The 22528-nt window shown below is 43.3% G+C and overlaps 1 protein-coding gene and 1 pseudogene across 1 annotated transcript in view; both read left to right on the top strand.

Annotated features, from left to right (window-relative positions):
• Positions 1-22528, top strand: part of LOC124781001 (protoheme IX farnesyltransferase, mitochondrial) — a 271734-nt gene that overhangs the window by 45959 nt on the left and 203247 nt on the right. The gene's annotated exons all lie outside the window — the stretch shown is intronic.
• Positions 22037-22154, top strand: LOC124727850 (annotated as a pseudogene).

Here is a 22528-nt window from a genome sequence, read left to right as displayed (position 1 = left end):
CCCTACGACGTCTGCAAGTGGTTTCCCCTTGGTTTCGTCATGTGTTGAAGACACTCACCACACCACTCCTCGAACAACCGACAAGTCGTGCAGTTTCCGAAATCCTCGTGCCGAGCCTTCGGTCCATCACATTCTGCCCTCGTTCAAGCTCAGATAGATCGCGCTCCTTTCCCACTCTACACACGGACAGCACGCTCGCTGACAATACATGCACCGTGTATGTGTCTGACTATTAGTTATTCCTCGCCATGTGACGCTGCTATCGCTTGGACGGGTTTATATCGATAGTAGGTCGATGGTAATAATGTTTTGGCTGATCAGTGATATATGCCATATGGCCTCAGTAGTTTCCCACAGAATTAGATATGGTTCTAGATAATGCTCAGGATGCTTATATTCTGTTGAAAACAGCATCCTCTGTCTCCTTATTTCGCAAGACGGTATTAGAAAGAACAAGTATCATTCAGGATCATACCAATGGAAAGACGCTCCTATCGGAGCACAAAAAGGAATAATATTCTCCAGTTTAAAAGACTCTGATTGAAAAGTGAGGTATCAGCTTCCTCATTCTCAGCACCTCTAAAAATTTGGCACGTGAGTATTATCGCGCTCTTTTTAAGATGCAACTCAACTCCTACTCCCACAGACTCCTCTAATTGTAACTCAATCACATCCACCAGTCCATTTTTGTAAGTCGCTCATATCCATCCACTCCCACTTAATCTATTCTCACTTGCTCATTCTCCCGAACTCATTGTCATTATCTCTTTGTGGCTCTCCAACTGTCACTGTCTCCTCCCCCACTACCACAGTCTCCTTCGGTCTGTCCTGCTACTACTGTCTGCTCTCACTGTCGCTATCTCCCTCTTGCTCTTACTACTACCATCTCATTCATTCCTTCCCAGTGCTTTGTCTTTTCTCACTACCACTATCTCTCTACTCCTCGTTGTCATTGTCATATGGATCAAATGGCTCTGAGCGCTATGGGACTTAACTTCTGAGGTAATCAGTCCCCTAGAACTTAGAACTACTTAAACCTAACTAACCTAAGGACATCACACACATCCATGCCCGAGGCAGGATTCGAACCTGCGACCGTAGCGGTCGCGCGGTTCCAGACTGTAGCGCCTAGAACCGCTCGGCATTGTCATATGCTCTGTCTCTCATTATCGCTGGCTCTTACCCACTTCTACTTTCCTCTTCTCTTTATTCCTCTCCTACTGGCACTGTCTCCTTCACACTTTTCCTAACATGCCACTGTCTCACTCTCTTCCTCTCACATTGCCATGGTCTCCTTCGCTCTTTCTGTACCACAACCACCGTCTACTACCTTCCAGTATTTATTACTTTTCTGTCACTTTCCCACTGCCATTGCCTCCTTCACCCTCAGGGTAAAAAAGCGCAGATACATTCGAATGCTCTAATTTTTCATACAATTTTTAAAGATACTGAGGAAGGTAGAATGAGGCAGCTGCCATCCCATTTCCAAACAGGACAAATTCTCCTTTTCTTGTGTTCCTATAGGAGCATTTTTCCGCCAGTTCCCTTCTTCTCCCTGCTATAGCAGGACATGTTACCCATATGACAAGAACTTTATGAGTCAGTAAGGTTTTCATAGTTTTCTTGCTTGGAATTCAACCAGCGTAAAACTAATTTTACATCTCCGACAGGACTTAATGCGCACACAAATTATGAATGTGTTTCAGTACTACAACATGGGGTTCCCACCACCCTTCTGATGATAATGGAAGCACTTTACAGCATCTTTCTTAGTGCTGCGCCATTTTATAAATTATGCCTTGCACCGGATGTTACAAGTAGCGTAACTTTGGACCTCTGTATCTCAGAAACGGATAAAGATATCAATAACATTTTCAAGGTCGTTTGAGATCGGCATCTTAGAAATATAGCGCAGAGATTACAATCATTTGCTGTGCACAGCCATTTTGGAATCTGCGGTCCGGTTTTGGTACCCAAAGACCATGTTTTTGGGGTGTTTCTCGATACTATTTTTGAAAAGAGGAAAATGGTACTTCTAGATAAATACCTAGAGAATATACCCTTAAAATCTGAGCAATTTTCTGCGGTTAGTTATTTAGGTATCCGGCGCTAACGGCGATAAATTGTTTGGAAACTTTTTTTTTTTTTTATTTTCTAAGGAATCGTCCCTGAACTAAATAGTCCCTTAAAGCACGGCGTAGAGCACATCTAACTCAGAAAGAACCAACCAATTTTCTCGATTTTTCAAGCTGAAGGAAGTGTGTAACATTCAAACTTTGATCCAGTACTGCAGAATAGTCACAGTAAGACGAACCTTCTGTTTGGTATACAAATGGTCCCCATTACAAGGGCTATCCGAAACACTTCACTATATCTTTTTATTACCAACTGAACCCAAAGTATCAGCCCGGGAAAAACTCAGTTTTCAGAAGTGGGATACCGATAAGGAAACCCACCGAGAAACATATGAAAATGTAAACAAAAGGTTCTTGACAACTGTTAACTGATTCCTCCAGACACTGAACTTAGATGAAACACATTACATGCAGTTCTGCGTTGCACAAGACCTGACCTCACAGTTAGGAACAATACATGAGGGAAAACAGATAAATTAAACAATTTTCTAAATTATCTTCTCAAACGCCTAAGCTGAGCAGCTTTCGGGTCACGAGTAGTAGTTGACTTTGGAGGGAAAAATGACGGCATTACATCGTTGCACTGTGACGCGTACTAACGGTCTTGTATGGCGTCCAACCTGGAATCTGCTGTATACGTCTTTTTAAACAGTTTATCACATCGACAACGAATAAGGCTATTATTACATGATCACTGTCCTAAATGTTTTATTTTATTTTATTTATCCTTAATCGTGAATGGCAGTATCCGGATTTACGCTATTTTCGAACCCTTGGAGTGCATACGAAAGGTGAAGCACAATCAACGAGACTATGTGTCGTGGCATCTTTATCTCCCCTCTTCTGCAATATGGCAACTACACTTTCAAAAAGATGTTAGTACACCTTTTTAGACATTCTCAGTTTACTAAAGCTGGCCGTTGTGGCCGAGCGGTTCCAGGCGCTTCAGTCTGGAACAGGCCCGACCGCTACGGTCGTAGGTTCGAATCCTGCCTCGGACATGGATGTGTGTGCTGTCCTTAGATTAGTTAGGTTTAAGTAGGTCTAAGTCTAGGGGACTGATGACCTCAGATGTTAAGTCCCATAGCGCTCAGAGCCATTTGAAGCATCAATTTACTCAAGACTGCTTGTTGCAACAGTGCAACTGGAGCACATGAAATGATAACATTCACATATCAATAGCACAAGCGGTTCTGAGGTACCAGCTATCGACCCCTGCTGAAACACCGATATTAGTGTGTGATGTAACCTCTATGGCCAGCAGTGTCAGACACTGGCTCTGACGTCCAGTCGATCGTACAGATAGCGAATTCTGTCCTGGGATGTGTTATTCCACTCCTGCTCGACCTGTTCACGTAGTTCTGTAAGAATTGTTGGTTGAAGAGTTCACGAGTTACTTCTCATCCCGTCATATCCCGCACGTGCTCGATGGGAGACAAGTTCATAGATCGTGCTGGCCAAGGACGTCGCTGCACGTCTTGCAGAGCACGTCGAGTTTCACAGGTAGATTGTGGGCGAGCGTTATCCTGTTGGAACAACAGATCACCTTCCTTTTGCAAGAAAGAAGAATGGGTCTAACACTCTCCACAGGCCGAGTGCTGGTTAGCATCCCCTCCAGTAACACCAAAGGTGAACGAGAGTTGTAGCTTATCACATTCCAGACCATAATGCCTGGGATGGGGCCAGTGAGTCTCGGACAAATCTACTCTACGAAACAGTGGTCATCAGATCTACATCATGCACGTGTAGGCAGATCTGTTTTCACCACTGAAGACAACGCCGCAGCCCGGCACCTTCCAAGTGATCCTCTGACAGCACCAGTCGAGCCATTCACGTCGATGCTGTGGAGTGAGTGGAAGATGGGCTATAGGTGTGCGTGCCAGTAGTCCCACTGTTAATAACCGGTTCGCAACAGTTCGTGTTGACAGGTCTGGACTCACAAGCCCTCTTATTTGTGCTGTGGCAGCTGTACGATCCTGGCGGGAGTCTGTGCTGTGTGGACGTCTAGAATCTCGTCTACGGATGTGAGAATGTTCATGCGACCACTCATACCAGCATCGTTGCACAACTGGCGCAGCACGTCCTGCTTGAGTGGCAGTTCTCCGAAAGGACCATCCCACCACTCAGACGGCCATCATTTGGGGCCTTTCAGACTCGCTCAGTTGGTTGTAGGAAGTACGAGAGGGTCGCCGTGGCATAGCTGCCTACTTGCTTCACACGTCTGCACCGCTCTCAGCCTTCTGGCTGTGAGAATTCCCAGTTAAAGGGTAGACACAGATGGCGCTGTGGTGGCTACGCCACTACTCTGTCTGTTGGGGGACGACACTGAAACCATTATCAGTACATTTACTAACTCCCAGGTGGCATATGGTGGCATCAGATCAAAATTGACGTAGTCTTCAAGTGTACTTTTTTTTTCGGCTCTGTATACTATAAAGAGCGAAAATGGTCACCCGCCTCCCTCAGCTGCAGGTTTCCTCTCTAACGGCTTCCATGGGCAAAAAAAAAATATTATTTTCAGAATTTCATATAACTATTGACTGGTTGAAAAGATTTAAATTCTGTCGTAATCTACTCATTGAGATATTCAATCCTACGTTAAAGGTTTAACACAATAAGACACGTATTAACGTTAGAAACTGTGCATACGTGTTGAGGCACCGTAACTCAAGGCGTGAAAATTACTCAGACTATAAACACCCAGTATTTGAGAATGGAAGCACTAGCGACTACCAACAAACGTTGACTATAATTTCAAAACTTTTGGAAACATTTTCTCGCTGAGAACCCCCGTCTCCCACCATAAAATGAAGGAAAATAGTTTATCGATTAATAAATTTTCGTTTCTCATGCAGTAAAACTTCAGCACGACGTAAGTAATTTATTACTTCTTTACTACTAACAGTATTCGCAACTCATTTTGCAGAGAGTATGCACACGTGCCACTGAAGATACCTGCACAATTATATTACTGTACGTAACATAGTTTAGGAAAAAACTAGACTTTCAGAAAAATGTAAACAGCTCACAATATGGCTTATATAAACGTTTGCAGACTTTTTTTAAAAAAAGAAAACTGTGTTATAATATTATTCTCGTATTACTTTACATTACAGGCCTTCGATTACCGCACTAAGAAATAAACTTGAGTCTCGTTACAACTGCTGACGTTGTACTTTGTAAAAAAAAAAAAAAAAAAAAAAAAAAAAAAAAAAAAAAAAAAAAAAAAAAAGAGGTACCATTGATGCACTTATCAAAGAGTTTATACCAATTATCGTTGGTAACTGTTACTAGCATTCCTAATAATTTAGCTTCCACATTATTAAATGGTTTGTAACGGAGAAAAATGGAGACACGTTCATTGGATTTAGTCGACCTGGGACGAGCTTTCGAAATTGTAAAATTGTCAAGATGTTCGAAATTCTAAGAAAAATAGAGGTAAGCTATGGGGAAAGAGGAATAACGTACAGTATGTACAAAAAACCAAGAGGGAACAACAAGACTGGACGACCAAGACCTAAGTGCTAGCATTAAAACGGGTGTAAGACGGAAATGTAGTCTTTCGCTCCTATCGTTCAATCAGTACATCGAAGAAGCAATGGTGGAAACAAAAGAAAGGCTCCAGAATGGAGTTAAAATTCAAGGTGAAAGAATTGCAATAATAAGATTCGCTGATGACATTGTTATCCTGAGCGAAAGTGAAGAAGACTTACAGGATACGTTGAAAAAACAGCATTACTGGCCAAGAGAATTCCGCCAGTATCAAATTTGAGGGAAAAAATTTCTGAGAATGTATGCATGGAGCACAGTACTGTACGGCAGTGAGACATGGACTATGGGAAAAACGGGAACAGAAGGGAATCTAAGCCTTTGAGATGTGATGCTACAGAAAAATGTTGAAACTGAGGTGGAGTGATAAGGCGAGGAACGAGAATGGATGAGAAACGGAACATATGGAAGAGAACACTGACAAAATAAAGGGACAGGATGATAAGACATCTGTTAAGACATCAGGGTATAACTTCCACGATACTAGAGGGAGTTGTAGAGGGTAAATAATATAGAGGAAGGCAGAGATTGAAATACATTCAGCAAATAATTCAGGCGTTGTTTGCAATTGCTACTCTGAGATGAAAAGGATGGCACAGGAAAGGAATTTGTGGCGGGCCCTATCAAAACAGTTAAAAATAAGATCTGAACATTACGATGACGAAAAGCAACCGTGACCTTTGAAGCTATTTTATACGTGGGCGATCGGTTATTTAAGGAATCGAGGAATAGGGAGGCAAGTGCTAGTACAATGGTTGCACGTAACAGGTGGAATGTGACATTGTACGTACTCCCTTCTGTATAGATAACAGAGGGAGAGAAGGAGGGGGAAAGGTGGGAGGGAGAGAGAGAGGGAGGAGGAAGAGAGAGATAGCAGACAGTGTTCCGTATAAAGCACCCACTGGAAAATTGGTCAGCACAGTCCCATTTTTTTTTTCTTCATTGAGGAAGTGTATTATATTTGTGAATTAGGTGGTTCATTCCACAAATGGTTCAAATGGCTCTGAGCATTATGGGACTTACCATCTGAGGTCATCAGTCCCCTATAACTTAGAACTACTTAAGCCTAACTAACCTAAGGACATCACACACATCCATGCCCGAGGCAGGATTCGAACCTGTGACCGTAGCGGTCGCGCGGTTCCGGACTGAAGCGTCTAGAACCGATCGGCCACACCGGCCGGCGGTTCATTCCACATCATAGCGAGTAAGATAAAGAAATATCTATTAAGTTCAGGGGTCTGAAATGCATGTGTGTATACCGTGTGGTCATGTTTGTATTCTCTGATGTTGAGAGAAGGGGTAGGATCAAACGCGGCGCCGGTACATAGCCTAATCTACTCGAATAGCATCAAGGGGGTCATCGTAATTAATGCCCCATCAGAACCCTTCACTCCACTAGACACTCAAGAGTGTTTTGGAATTTAGTTCATGACACTGGGGAAAAGTCTGGTAACAGGGAACCTTACGCCAGGACCTCTTCTTCATGCCGGCCATATATTAGTAGTGTAAATTTTTTCCACTACCAGGATTCGAAACGGCCACCTCCGACACGAGTGCCACATTACAATCGTGCGTTAGCAACCTAGGTTCCGGGGACGGGTGTGTGGTTCAAAAAATGGTTCATATGGCTCTGAGCACTATGGGACTTAACTTATAAGGTCATCAGTCCCCTAGAACTTAGAACTACTTAAACCTAACTAACCTAAGGACGTCACACACAACCATGCCCGAGGCAGGATACGAACCTGCGACCGGAGCGGTCGCTCGGCTCCAGACTGTAGCGCCTAGAACCGCTCGGCCACCCCGGCCGGCGCGGATGTGTGAGGCAAATTTAGAAAGATAATGTAGGGACTGCAAGTGGCAACGCGTGGCTCGGCAAGTATTCTCCATGGCATTAATCAGTTCTGAGGCTAAGATAAATTCACAAGAAAACATCATCTACTTAGAAAAATTAAGAGTAGGACCAGTTCAGATGTTGACAGTCCAGAGCTCTCCGTTCTCGTCCTCAGTGCCACACTTTGTAGCGACTCGACCTTCGTCTTTGTGCTGGTGTAGTAAAACTTCGTACATAAGCAGACTTCAGGTCTCCTTGAAGAACGCGCACAAACAACTCTATTGTCTGCAGCTCAGACCTTCAGAAAACAGATGGAACGGACAGTAGGCTAACCTTAGCCGACATGGACTCAGGTAGCTACATCGGTGAAAGTAGTCGCGTAAACAAGTTTACCTGCTCCAGCGAAATTCTCACAAGCACTCTCTTGTTACCGTCACTCAGACTAGGAGTCGATCAGCAACAGTAACATTGGTCGAATTCACTTTTCTTTCCCTCTTTGCAAGCTATCTGTATTTGCAGTTTGCTGCCTCGCGTACTCTCCAAAACAGTGTGAATACTTACTAGTTATTCGGTCGCCATTTCAGCGATTAGCTCAAGGCGTACCGCACTTCTACATAACGTTCAGTGCATCGTTCATGCAACTGGCTGCGCAAGACAACCGAGATACTACAAACGTGAAGTAATCATTTATCTCTCCGTCGCGTTGAAAATGATGACGCTCTGGAAATTAATTTACATTTTACTGCCATCTCCAATGTGACTGCCGCAAAACAAAGTTCACATTTGATAGTAGAGTAGGCAAAAAATTGCAGTTTCGTTCTCAATTTTTTTATTTAATCTAGAGGCTCCACTTAGTGCTCCCGTATTTCTTCTGTCAAGAAAATGAGTATCAAGGGATAAAAATTAGCATTATAAGAGCAGTTTCTCGTGTTTCCATGACATTACTTTTTTTATTATTAGTATTTATTGGCATACTCATTTTGCATGATACTGATGTAGTGATAACGGTTAAATAACAAGCTATCGTAAAGGTAACTATGCTACACAAGAACCCAACGAACTGTTGTACAGGTTGGAACCTCTATATTCGTATTGAGTAGTTAATTTTTGTTGTAAACCTAGCAAATTATTCATTTGAATTTTTCGTAAGATAAAAACTGAGATAAAGATCAATCAAGTAATTTCCATTACTTAACATATTGTCTGCATTCGCTGTATTTCGACGTCTTTGTTGGCTCAACAACTTGAGGCACATTTCAGCTTACAGGAGAATGTCAAGGTTTTGGTTTAAAACGTGTTCGTTGGCATAACTTGTTATAGGCACTTCATCTTTCACATAGAGCATTTAATTCTCTTCATTATAAGACATCACAATTTGAACATATAAATATGTCTGAAACTCAGGGTGCTGGCCACAGCGGTGTTTATGTGGAACGCGACGTGCCGATCTTCACTCATCGCTGTCAGGTCGATTACAACGGATGATTATTACGAGAACGACCTGCTCAGTTTTATAAATCACGGCTATGCCAGTTCGACTACAAAGGATTGCTTTGCCAGTTACTGCTGTATAATGAGGTTCCAGTAAATTCTGAATTCTTCTTTTTCTACAACAGTAAAATGATCATGTCTGTAGTATGGATCAAAGTCTTCCGTTAACTGATACTGCAGTCCCAGCTTCTGGTGGATTATTCTGGTGACCTCATCATGCATTTTCAAATATACCGTGGATGCCAGGGTTTTTTATCCGGATGTAAAGTGTGATAGCGTCTTTTTTTTATCCTCACGCTCACTGCAGCTATCACACATTCGTGGCTCTTTCAGAATGTACGTCCGGTACTTCCTCATCGCAATGACCTTATCTCGTACCGCTTTCAGTAACGCCACAGTGTCTGCATGCAAACCTGCAAGCGAATACTAGTTGTTCGGTGCAGTTCTTGGAGATAATTACTTTCGTCTTGGAGCTTGGACTTCAGTCTCTGTGTCTACTATTGATTTGTAGCTTTATGACTTCCTGACGTAAAAATAAAGCTTCAGATTCCAAAGACACCTTACATTCAGCTGTTCAGTATCTACTAGCTCTCTTTCTGGCACTGAGACAGTCGACTTATTGACAGCTGATTCAAGATTATGGATACCACACTTCGTTAAAAATTTCCCTTGATATCGCCCGTGTTCCAGATTTGCTTTCGTCAAGTTAATGAGGCCAAAATTGTAATTTAGCAGTAATGAATCAAAAAATTATAACCAGAGCCCGACTTGAGACTGAAGGCCACCCAGGGGCGCTGCAGGCGCATTACTCAGTACGGAAGGAATACGGGGCATAATGGGTATAATTGCAGATATTTTTATGTGTGGTACCCTAATATGCACACATATCAGTGTGTTGGTTGTTTCTTCTCTGCGTCGAACACCCTTCCCAAAAACACGTAACATAATTTACTACCTCATGTTTTTTTGCACGGTCCTTATTACACCACTAAGTGGACTACTCCTATCATATGGTTCAAATGGCTCTGAGCACTATGGGACTCAACATCTGAGGTCATCAGTCCCCTCTAACTTAGAACTACTTAAACCTAACTAACCTAAGGACATCAACACACATCTATGCCCGATGTAGGATTTGAACCTGCGACCGTAGCAGTCGCGCGGTTCCGGACTGAAGCACCTAGAACCGGCCTATCCTCCTACTGAAATATAAAGTGGTATAAATCAAAAGTTGTACCACTCTTCTTATAAACGTTTTGGTGAAGTTGAATACCAGAGAGGGAATACGCTGTCTGTTAATCCCCATAATTGCAATTTATTTATAAAATATAAACACAATTTGATATAGTAAATGTGAGTCTGCATTTATTGCCCTCCCCCCTTACATACTTTTCTGTCACAATTGAGTCAAAATAATTGCATTATTCTTGTTAATTACTAGAACGCTACCTACAGAGTCTGTCTAATAGTTCTGCAGTGCCTTCATCTATGGATTATAAATAAACTATTGTTTCTAAATGTCGAAATTCCATAAAATGTAATCCTTGTCATGCTGATATTTCAAGAGCCTGTTTATTTCACCGTCCATATCATCTTCCTCCCCCAAAGGGTCAACACGTCCAGGATCAGATTCCTGAGCCGAACTTGCAGTTCTCAGTTGGTTGAAGAAAACGTGTTGCACCTGAGCGATGCACGGAAAAAGTGTCCTCTGCCTCGGTGACAGGTCGCGCAGCATTGTTGAGTGGGATGAGTTGTATACTAGACAAGCGAGGACGGCCACGAGCACGATATGACGTTGTAATATCCAAAATTTTGGAAGAGTTTCCTGCATCAAGAGATTCTTTGCGGAAAACGAGATGTGGGCAGTCGTTCTGGAAACGAAGCCATCGAACGTGAAGCCAATTCAGCTTTTCGTTTTGCGTGGTATTCTTTCTAAATCACACTTTTCTCTAGCTCCTTCGTTGAAACAGAGTCATTAAGGGACATTATACAAACGGTAAAGGGTTGTTTTCTCCTTGCCTTTTGAATGACATAACACCAATGATAAGTAGTGAAAATTTGGGCGGTTCTTGATTTTGTCTCGATACCTCTGAAATCCCAGTCGTTTGGTAGAAAGGAGTGTCCCGATAACATAAACTTTTGGATCTCATTTTTTGATTTCTTTACAATCTCTACCCAAATTGGCGCAAGTTTAGAATTCTGATTTTGAGCAGTTGCTGCGTCACTGTATGCTGTTACGTGATTAGCATCATAGGCATGGAATTCTACATGCTTTAGAAGGCAGGAACTACTTCTTTGGAAACCTTTGATGCCGTAGTCTCATCCCAAATGTACATAAAGCCAACCGATATTACAAATCTAAAATGTAAATGTCGTGTGACTAGGGCCTCCTGATGGGTAGACCGTTCGATTTGACGCCACTTCGGCGACTTGCGCGTCGATGGGGATGAAATGATGATGATTAGGACAACACAACACCCAGTCCCCGAGCGGAGAAAATCTCCGACCCAGCGGGGAATCGAACCCGGGCCCTCAGGATTGACATTCTGTCGCGCTGACCAGCTATTTTTTGTTTTGTTTTTTGCATTTTGTTCGTTGTTGATCGTTGTGTTTGGTCGTTTCGGACGTCACGTGACATCTGGTCAAGGTCGTTTGTTGATCCTTCCACTCAGTTTTTTTTTTTTTTTTTTTTTTTTCCAGAGGCCCACCAGCTCTCTGACCGAACACGCTGAGCTACCGTGCCGGCACCACACTAATCTAATACTTACTAGCACTATTACAACGCCTTTTTTTATTTTAGACCGTAAATAAACAACACAGAACTACACGACCGCGTGGCCTTGCCCGTTGATTTATACCATTACCTCCGCGGGCGCATTTCACTCTGGCGTCAGAGGAAGAATGCATTTGGTGCTCTCAAGCGGCTCCAATGAGAGCTATCTTTATACAACCTCTCCATCACAAATTCCTATACATTGTTTAGTTTCAGACAAGGCGCAATTTAAACATAATTTAAAAGAATTGTTGGTGGTCAGCTCCTTCTATTCCATCCATGAATTTCTCAACAAGAGCAGTAGACCATTAATTTATTATACTTTAATTTTTGACAATAGTTGATTGTAACAGCCAAGTAACTACCTACTGTGTGAAAGATGGATGTATGGAAAGCAGTTGTAAGTCTTAAGTCTGTAAATAGTGGAAGTTTAATTTTAAATCTTGTACATAATTTGACTGTTCTTAACTGACGATCATTGAAATGAATAATTTACTTTAATTTTCGACAATACTTGGTTGTAAAAGCCAAGTAAATAGCTACTGTGTGAATGATGCATTTAATGAAAGCAGATGTAAGTATTAAACCTGTAAATATTAGAAGTTTAATTTTCATTCATGTACATGATTTCTGTTTATTGACTGAGGATCATAAAATTAATGAAACTCAAGTTTTTCTAATTACATTTTTGTAATTTGTTTATCTGACATGTTCCACATCCAGGAGGATCCCCTCTTTTGTGGGTCTATGGAATGAATAATTAATGTAATCTAATCTAATTGTGAATAAACTGAGTGATATGTACTCAAAAACTAATTATTTTGATGTAGACCACTTTGGTTCTCAACGGCTTGTAAGTACGTGTAGGTACTAACCAAACTAAAAATATTCTACTGCCAACACAGCTACAATTATTAGTCAGAAAATGGCGTAAATCTTAGTCTAATGTTGTTCAGTATACCGTCCCCAATCACCAGCAGATATATGTGCAGATACACCCGTTATGTCTTGTACAAGTGGAGCCATAGCCGCGACAACATCGACCGCAATTAGGAAAATCCACTGACTTGAGGGAAAGCATCTATGGCCCGGCCCCTGGGAATGACCGTCTTGTAACACGCTACTGTCGCAAGCATCAATGGAAAGTAGTTGATGGACGGTGAAACCACGATAGGGCAACAACGTGTTTCTCATTATTGCAGACGACCATTACGTGTTCCCATCAGTTACGATCGCAGTTGGCACAGGGTCATCGAGGTTGAGCAGTGGATCAATGGAAATGTGTCACCTGGTTCGATGAATCGCTTTTCTTGCTACACCAGGACGACAGTCGTGTCCAGGTACTCTATCATCTATGCGAACAGCTGCATGAAACATGCACCACGCCATGGACGCTGGTCAGCGAGGGCTGTATCAGGGACATTCACCAGGGCTTCCATGGCACCTGTGGTAGTAACCGAAGGCAAAATGAACTGTGGACTACGTGAACGTGACTAAGGACCACCTGCATCCCTTCACGCCTGATGTCTTCCCAGAGGGCGATGAGATCTTCCAGCAGGATAACCGTATAACTGTCCATGTTATAACGTCAGAATCCTGATACAATGGTTTGAGGAGCATGATAGCAAACTCACGTTGACTTCTTGACCACCAACTCCTCCTAACTGAACACATCTGGGACTCATGCAATCTCGACTTCCAACACGACTACATCTAATAAAGCAATATGGTATCAACTTTTGGGTTGTGATCAACTTTACTTACTACATACGTCTTCCGAAATATATGTGCATATAATAGGTGCATGCAGATTATAACAACTCCGATTTTTTCCTAACAAAGTAATCACGCGAAAACTGTGAAACTTGTGTCATTTCTCGATGTAATCTCCTCACAACGACGATGCCGTGATTCCAGAGCGGCTGTGAAAGTATCTTTAGGAGTTTGGTTAGACCACTGGAAAAACGCTGATGCAATAGCGGCACGGCTAGTGAATTTGCGACCACGGAAAGTGTGTTTGGAACCAGCCGAAAGTAACTGGGAGTCAGATCAGATGATTGCGTAGCACGATAAATCACGTCAGACTTGCTGTCACGAAGAAACTGCAGCGTCGCGTTAGCCCTATCCCCAGGTGCCTTGCTCGGTGAAAGAGCTCACTTGCAGCCTTTTCTGGTCATTTTTCATGGATTGCTGTTAGGAGCTTGTTCTTCGAAAATTTCTTGGTATTAAGCACCTGTCACCACAGTGCCCTTTGGAACCAATGAGTTAGGATTACGTCATGTCCACCATCACTGACGCTTACCCGAAATTTCTTTGGTGGTGAGTGCGTGTGCTTCATTGAGCTGACTGGCTCTTTGTTTCAGGATCACCCATTGTCAAAATATATGAAAATAAAGTCCCATCATGTGTCAACATTGCCTGGCAAAATGTCACGAGCACACTCTTCTGGTCATACACCAGCATTCGTAACACCCACCTCGAGAACACTTTTCGCATTTTCAGCCTCCATGCAGGATTGTGTTCACAGATCTCAAGGAAATGCCAACTTTGGAGGCGATGTGCTCCACACTCATTCGGCGATCCTCCAAAACAACTTTCTCCAATTGCTTGATCAAGTCGTCTAACCGGCTGGTGCGAGGCCGATGTTGTCTCTCTTTATTGACGTACGATGTTCTACATTCTTTGAGCTGACGTGTTCTACATTCTTTGAGCTGACTTGTTCTACATTCTTTGAACTGACGCTTCCATGAACGCACGTTAGGCACATCCACGACATCATCACCACATGTATCACTAAACTGGAGATTAATATCAGTCTGTGTCAAGCCACGTAAATGAATATGTCGGCAATTCATCAACAACAGTCCCAACTCTCGCCGGTGCCGCTGTGGTTTTATGTGTCGTACAGTGCTGCCATCTCTTCCAAGCATTCACAACGAGTGCGTGCGTATTTTAAAACAAGCCGCACGTTTCTGAATGCACCTCGTATAAGTGTGGTGAGAAAGCCTCTGTCACTACAGGCTGAATTTGATGACTCAGCTTTAGGGACCAAGCCTTGTGGCGCCGTGGTTAGCACAGTGGACTAGCATTCGGGAGGATGGCGGCTCAAATCCGCGTCCGGCCATCCATATTTGGGTTTTCCGTAATTCCTGTTAATCGCTCTAGGCAAATGCCGGGAAGATTCCTTTGAAAAGGGCACGGCCGATTTCGTTCCCTGTCTTTTCGTAATCCCAGCTTTCGCTCCGTGTCTAATGACGTTAACCTCTAATCTCCCTCCCTGCAGTATTTTGACAGCTGTTATCGTCAACAGAATTACCAAAAAGTGAGTAAAATAGAGAAATGTGAGCTTTCGTAACCAACAGTACTCGAATAGACTCAGAAACATTATGCCACCTGTAAAATGTCTGCATTAAGAGGAAAACTGGCGCCAGTCCAAAGGAAGATTCCGGATGTCCCCACGCACACTACAGGGCTCTTCCGTGTTATCTCTCAGTTCACTTCGACGGCAAATGACTCATAGTGCCACATGCTCCACGGACCTCCGCGTCATACTTGCTACCGCTGATTCTGACAGCCAAAATATTGACCCTAAATAACCTTGTTATCGAGTACTGTCACGTTGTGTTGTAACATTTATCCTCCGAGCACATTGACCTTAGAACAGAAACCTCCTTCCCCGCCAGAAATTAAATAAAACTCGAAAACGCCGGCACGTGCAGACTCTCGTTCGTCCAAAAGCACGGCCTTCAATGGGTCACCTCGCGGCGATAGCCTCAGCGGGACCTCGTGACCTCTCACGCCATAAACGACCACAAAGCCCACGTAATTTGTGAACCACGTGCCCATCTGATTAAAGCGGGCCGGACAACGGAAAGAGAGACGTAAACACCAGATGAGTCAAACACAAGTATGGCACTGTTTCTCCGACGGTTAAACACTCCCGACAAGGGTGAAGATTTCTTATGGACTAACTGAACAATTAATACTCACTCCACTACTGATGAAATCTTTCAGATTAAGTTTAAGCATATTTAATACGCAAATTTTTGAATACCGAGACCGTATATTAATTGAATGTTCACTGAAGCGCCAGAGAAACTGGTATGGGCATTCGTATTCAAATACAGAGATATATAAACAGGCAGTGTACGGCGTTGCGACCGGAGACGACAAAAGTCTGGCGCAGTTGTTAGACCGGTTACTGCTGCTACATGGCAGGTTATCAAGATTTAAGTGAGTTGGAACGTGGTGTTACAGTCGGCGCACGAGCGATGGGATAGAATATCTCTGAGGTAGCGATGAAGTGGGGATTTTCCCACACGACATTTCACAACTGTACCGTGAATTTCAGGAATCCGGTAAAACATCAAATCTCCGACCTCGCTACTGCCGGAAAAAGATCCTGCAAGAACGGCACCAACGACGACTGAAGACAATCGTTCAGCGTGACACAAGTGCGACCCTTCTGCAAATTGCAGCAGATTGCTGGGCTATCAACATGTGTCCAGGTGCGAACCATTAGATGAAACATTATCAATATGGGCTTTCGGAGCCGAAGGCCTATTCATGTACCCTTCATGACTGCACGGCATAAAGCTTTACGCCTCGCCTGGGCCCGTCAACATCGACGTTGGACTACTGATGACTGGAAACATGTTGCCTGGTCTGACGAGTCTCGTTTCAGGTTGTGTCGAGCGGATGGACGTGTTCAGCTGTGGAGACAACCTCATGAATCCATAGACGCTGCATGTTCAACTGATGAAGGCTCTGTAATGGTCGGTGGCGTGTGCAGTTGGAGTGATGGGAGACCCCTGATAGTCTAGATATGACTCTGACAAGTGATTCATACGTAACCATCCTGACTGATCATCTGTATCCATTCATGTCCATTGTGCATTCCGACGAACTTGGGCAATTCCAGCAGGACAATGTGACACCCCAGACTTTCAGAATTACTACAGAGTGGCTTCAGAAACACTCTTCTGAGGTTAAACACTTCCGCTAGAGCCACCAAACTCCCCAGAGACGAACATTAGTAGTCATATCTGGAATGCCTTGCAACGTGCTAGTCAGAAGAGATCTCCACTCCCTCGTTACTCTTACTGATTTATGGACAGCCCCGCAGGATTCATGGTGTCAATTCCCTCCTACTTGAGATTTTAATCGAGTCCATGCCACGTCGTGTTGCGGCACTTCTGTGTGCTTGCGGGGGCCCTACGTGATATTAGGTGGGTGTGCCAGTTTCTTTGCCTCTTAAGCGTACATAAAGATAACTGCAACCAGTCACTAATGAAATATTTATTTCCATGAAATGGTTTTTGAGCGACTTGTTTGTTAACCCACTGGTATTGCGCCTCACCAATGGTGCTACATGTTTTCATATTTTCAATGTTTTCTGCTTGTTTAAGCCGGTGTTACGGCGTTAAGTATCATTTATGACATTTCAAGTCAGCAATGGCGATTACTTTTCTGGTTAAATAGCATGTATGACATGTTTTTCCACTGTGAGAATGGTCCATGATCGAAACCGGTTGTGAAGAAATATATTGTAAGACAGCACAGTGTCTATGATGCGCCGGCCGAGGTGGCCGAGCGGTTCTATTCACTACAGTCTGGAACCGCGCGACCGCTACGGTCGCAGGTTCGAATCCTGCCTAGGGCATGGATGTGTGTGATGTCCTTAGGTTAGTTAGGTTTAAGTAGTTCTAAGTTCTAGGAGACTTATAACCTCAGAAGTTAAGTCCCATAGTGCTCAGAGCCATTTGAACCATTTTTTGTCTATGATGCATTTCTCCAAGAATTTTAAAAGTGATTCAGTAGGAAGAACCCTCGGTGAGTGAGTGTACTTACTACTTGCTCCCCCTGAAATCAACATGCGAATATGAGTGGCTTACATGAGAGTGTCAGAAAGCCGATCTCACCACAGGTGCCGGCCGCGGTGGCCGTGCGGTTCTAGGCGCTTCAGTCCGGAACCCCGCGACTGCTACGGTCGCAGGTTCGAATCCTCCCTCGGGCATGGATGTGTGTGATGTCCTTAGGTTAGTTAGGTTTAAGTAGTTCTAAGTTCTAGGGGACTGATGACCTTAGATGTTAAGTCCCATAGTGCTCAGAGCCATTCACCACAGGTGAAATACGATGAATCGGAGTTTCGACAGCTGGTCATTGCCTACCACCATACCAAAAAGTGAACAAAATAAATAAAATGTTAGCTTTCGTAGCTAAAAGTATTCGACAGAACGACTCCGATGTAAGGCCAACAATATAACACCTAAGAAATACCTAAACTGTTCTGAAAACTGGGGCCAGTCCAAAGTAAGATGCGGGAGCTTCCCATGCACAATGCTTGTGCAGAGGATCATCCATGCTGTCTTCCACTACATTTTGAAAGCAAATGACTTGAGTGCCAGAACTTCTCCGAACTTCATCCCTGTCAGCGGTGTTTCGGTCACACACAGAGCTGTGCCCCAAACCGATTTTTACGAATCTTTTTCTGTTCCCAAGGTCTGTAGTTATGGATGTTAGCAGCTGTTTCTTTTTATAGAGCCTTTTTTCGCCTTGCATAATCACTGCTAAAAGTTATGGGGAGTAGCAGAAATGAGGTTAGCGGTAAACATAACACAAAAACTGGGAACAACGAAGAAGACGAAGTGACAGAACAACTGCTTCACTTCGTCTGCTTCGAAAAGACTACGTTTGGAAGCAAAGAAATAGACAACGGTTGAAGTAAGAAAGAGTTAAAGAAGAGACTACTGTTAGCAAAGAGGGTATTCTTGGCCAATCGAAGCCTATTAATATCAAACATCAGCATTAAAACACTGGTTTCAGGAAATGACTTTCGCAACTCATTGTTTCCGTGTAAATAGCACTTAAGTTTCTCCGTATAAATGGGCAGTGCAGACTCAAGGTTTGTCCCCTAAACATACATATATATCAATACTCCGCAAGTTATCTGACGGTGTATGGCGGAGGGTACTTCTGGTATCGCCAACTGATTCCCTCCTTCCCTGTTCCACTCGCGAATAGCGAATGGGAAGAATGATTGTCGGTAAGCCTCCCTATCAGCTCTAATTTACGGAATTTTCTCATCGTCATCATTTCGCGAGATGTATGTGGGAGGAATTAATATGTTGTCCGCTCTCTTCCAGGAAAGTACTCTCTCGAAATTTCAGTAGTAAACCTCTCTGTGATGCACAACGCTTCTCTTGTACCGTCTGTCACTGGAGTTTATCGAGCATCTCTGTAAAGCTCTCGTACCGACCAAACGATCCCGTGACGAAACGCGCCGCTCTTCGTTGGATCTTCTCTGTCTCTTCCATCAGTCCTACCTGGCAAGGGTCACAGGTTGATGAACAATACTCAACAATCGTTCGAAAAAGCGCCTTTTAAGCCACTTCTTTCGTGGATGAATTACATTGCCTTAAGTTTCTGTCTATGAATCTCAGTCTAGCATCTGCTTTTCCTATTATTTGTTTTATTTGGTCATCCCTCATATGGTAGCCCCGGATAGTTACTCATAGATATTTTACAGTCGATATTGTTTCCAGCAGTTAGTCATTGATAGTGTAATTATACGGTAGTAGATTTCATCCTACGTATGCGCAATACGTTACATTAATTTACGTTCAGGGTCAACTGGCATAGCCTGCCTGCAGCATTCATCAATCCTCTATAGGCCATTCTACAAACGGATACTGGCTTCTGGCGTTGCTACTTTTTTATAGACAACCGCAGCATCTCTGCAGACTCTTAAAGAGTTGCCAATGGCTTCATAGGTTATGTATACTGTAAACAGTAACGACCCTAGCACACTTCCTTGGGGTACTCCGGAAATTGCCTTCATATCTGCCGATTTGGTTCCGTAAAGAACAAGATGTTGAGCTGTATCTGCAAGGAATTCCTGAATTCAGTTGCAAATCTAGTCTGAAACTTGGTAAGCTGGTAATTTTTTCACTAGACAGCAATTCAGGACGGTGTCAAACGCCTTCCTGAAGTCAAGAAACACGGTGTCAACCTGGGCGCCGTCCTCTACAGCGTTATGGATTGCGTGGAAGAACAGAGCGACCCGAGTTCAGCAAGATCTCTGCTTGAGGAATCCATGTTGACTTTCATAGAGGAGATTTTTGTTTCCCAAAAAACGTCGTAATTCTTGAACATAAAACATATTCGATAATTCTGAAACAGATTGACGTCAACGACACATGCCAACAATGATGTGTATCTCTTCTAAGGTCCTTCTTGAAAACGGGAATGACCTGTGCTTTTTTCCAGTCGCTAGGTGCCCTTCGTTGCTCCAGCGAAATACCATAAAATACTGCTAGAAGGGGAGCAAGTTCTTTCGCATTACCTTTGTAGGATCTTACGGGTACCGCATCTGGTTCTGATGCCTTTCCACTACTGGCTTATTTCAATATCTGCCATTTCCACGTTCGTACGAAGATGTAAATGAGAGACTGTATTACGATTTTCCGCGGTGAATCAATTCGGAAGACCGTATTCAGTATTTCCGCGTTACTCTAGTACCTTCCGTTCGATGCCAGTATGGTCACTGAGTGACTGAATAGTTGATTTCGAACCGCTTACTGATTTTCCTTAAGATCAGATCGTCTTGGAGTTCTTAGTCAAATCGGTTGATAAAATTTTACTGTCAAAGTAACTGAACATTTCTCTCGTTGCTCTCCTTACGATCATTTTGTGCTTCGTTCAGCTTTTGTTTGTCAGATAGCGAATTCTACTCGTGCTGAATGCATAAATCGCCTACGAGTTTATACAGGATCTCGCAGGATGAATGTCAATATTCAGGGACATGACAGGAACTATCATTCGAAGCAAAAGAATCAAAACGCTGACCTTAGGATCAGTGAGCACTACTTCCATAAAATGGTTCAAATGGCTCTGACCACTATGGGACTTAACTTCTGAGATCATCAGTCCCCTAGAACTTAGAACTACTTAAACCGAAGGGCATCATACACATCCATGCCCGAGGCAGGATACGAACCTGCGACCTTAGCGGTCGCGCGGTACCAGACTGTAGCGCCTAGAACCGCTCGGTCACCCTAACCGGCGAGCACTACTTCATCTTCGATACTGTGAAACAAATCTCTTCTATTGCAAGCTCTTTGTTTTTCATATTCTGAAAGGTGGTAGTAGCGACCGAAACAAGAAAAAAATATCCAGCAAACACGGGTTCTAAAATGCATACCTTAAGAGCTATGAGCACTTGTTCATTTTGGTTATTGTGAGACACCTCATCTGCTGAACAGGTGCTCATAAGAAAAATGAAAACAAAAACCTTCCCGTGCGATCTATGATTTCTCTCTATGTTCGTGGAAGTTAACAAAATATTCCATCGCAACGAAAAAAGCCTTTGTCTTAGTAACTGCCCCCTCGACTCGATTACCATGCCCGTGGCATTCTTTCGCTCATTGCGCCATAATACAAATCGACCTAAACTTCGTTGAATTTTTTCGATGTCCTCTGTCAATCCTACCTGGTAAGAAACTCACATTGCGACAAAGAGGACTGACAAACATAGTGTAGACAGTCTCTCTAACAGAGTTGTTGCACCTTCTAACAATACGTATCCTGCCAAAAAACACAATCTTTGCCGGTCGGGGTGGCCGAGCGGTTCTAGGCGCTACAGTCTGGAACCGCGCGACCGCTACGGTCGCAGGTTCGAATCCTGCCTCGAGCATGGATGGGTGTGATGTCCTTAGGTTAGTTAGGTTTAAGTAGTTCTAAGTTCTAGGGGACTGATGACCTCAGAGCCATTTGAACCATTTGAACACTATCTTTGATCAACCTTACCCACAACATTTTCTTTGCCAAATACCAAGTAAGTTGTTCGTAACTGTAATATCTGTCTATTTAATTGAATCGACAACCTCTGAATTTCTTTGATTTATCGTTATCCAAAATTTAATTTATTTTAATGGAGGGCCTCACGCTGTGTATTGTTTGTGGTCATTTTCCACTTTTTGTGCAATGTAGATGTCTTGTCTAAACTCATTTTGCAATTCGTTTTTATCTTTTGATGACTTTAGTCGACAGTAACCGACATCATCTGTATACGACGTAAGGGAGCTGATCAGATCTTATCACTAAATGGCTAACCGAGGGCAAAGTTCCAGTTGCATCTTGCCTACGTTGCCTATCTGACGACTTACGGGGCAAAAAAAAACTTGATTTTCAATATTTGATGTAATTGTTGACCGAACTTAAAAAATTAAAGTCTGCCATAATCCACTGATTGGCAACGACCTTGCCACAGTGGATACACCGATTCCCGTCAGATCATCTAAGTTAAGCGCTGTCGGGCGTGGCCGGCACTTGGATGGGTGACCACCTGGGCCGCCATGCGCTGTTGCCATTTTTCTGGGTGCACTCAGCCTCGTGATGCCAACTGAGGAGCTACATGACCGAATAGTAGCGGCTCCGATCAAATAAAACTATCATAACGACCAGGAGAGCGGTGTGCTGACCATACGCCCCTCCTATCGGCATCCACATCTGAGGATGACACGGCGGTCGGATGGTCCCGATGGGCCACTTGTGACCTGAAGACTGAGTGCATAATCCACTGATTAAGAATTATAATGTTATGTAAAAGATTTAACACAGTAAGACAGTTAGAAAGTGTGTGTGTGTGTGTGTGCGTGTGTGTGTTTGTGTGTCTTGAAGAAACGTAACTCATGACGTGCAAATTACTCAGACTTTATTCTTCCAGTATTTGAGAATGAGAGC

Source organism: Schistocerca piceifrons, chromosome 1 (assembly GCF_021461385.2).
Source record: "Schistocerca piceifrons isolate TAMUIC-IGC-003096 chromosome 1, iqSchPice1.1, whole genome shotgun sequence".
NCBI lineage: Eukaryota > Metazoa > Arthropoda > Insecta > Orthoptera > Acrididae > Schistocerca > Schistocerca piceifrons.
This window is presented reverse-complemented; position numbering and strand designations above follow the sequence as displayed.